Source organism: Corvus brachyrhynchos, unplaced genomic scaffold (assembly GCF_000691975.1).
Source record: "Corvus brachyrhynchos isolate BGI_N302 unplaced genomic scaffold, ASM69197v1 scaffold951, whole genome shotgun sequence".
In the NCBI taxonomy this organism is placed as follows: domain Eukaryota; kingdom Metazoa; phylum Chordata; class Aves; order Passeriformes; family Corvidae; genus Corvus; species Corvus brachyrhynchos.
Window position 1 is genome coordinate 16163 of NW_008236005.1, and position 693 is coordinate 16855.

Sequence of the window (693 nt, forward strand, 5' to 3'; positions counted from 1 at the left end):
TCCACAGGGAAGGGAAAGGAGACCCCTCCAGTCCGTCCCCGGCAGGACGGCGTCGGCAGCGGGGTTGTCCTGCAGCCGGGGGCGATGCTGGGCTGGGAGATGGAGCAGGAGAGAGGGGAAAGGGGCACTGACTTCCTCCTCACCTGCCTGGGGGTCCTGGGGCATCTTCCTCTTCCTCACAGCCTCCTCCTCCATCTAGCCAAGGGTTGGGAATGGAAAATCCTGGTTTGGGATGAGCACATTGAGTTTGAAGGTCCCTCTGCCCAAATCCATCTCTAGAAGTCACCGGGCATCATGCAAAACCTGGCCATCCATAAAACCTCCCAAACACCAAGATTCAGCCCTGAAAAAGCCACCCAGGAGTTCCCCATCTCTGGTCTCTCCCCTTTTGGTGTTTGGGGATTCTCCCCTGTCCCAGCTCCTGGGGGTCCCTCTTTTATTGGGAGTCCCCCTCTCTACTTGGTTCCTGCCCTCCCCAGGCTGCTGGCAGTCCCAGGAATCTGAAAAGTTCCCCACTCTTCCATTTCCCCACTTAGGGATGCTGGGGGTTATGGGGTCCCCAGGTCCCTTCTCCCCTTATTCTCTGCTTCGGGGTGCAGGGGGTCCAAGGAGTCCCCCCTCCCCCTCTCCAGGCTGTTGAGGGTCCTGTGAATCACAGCGCTCCCCCCTCTCTGGGCTCTCCACTTTGGGGTC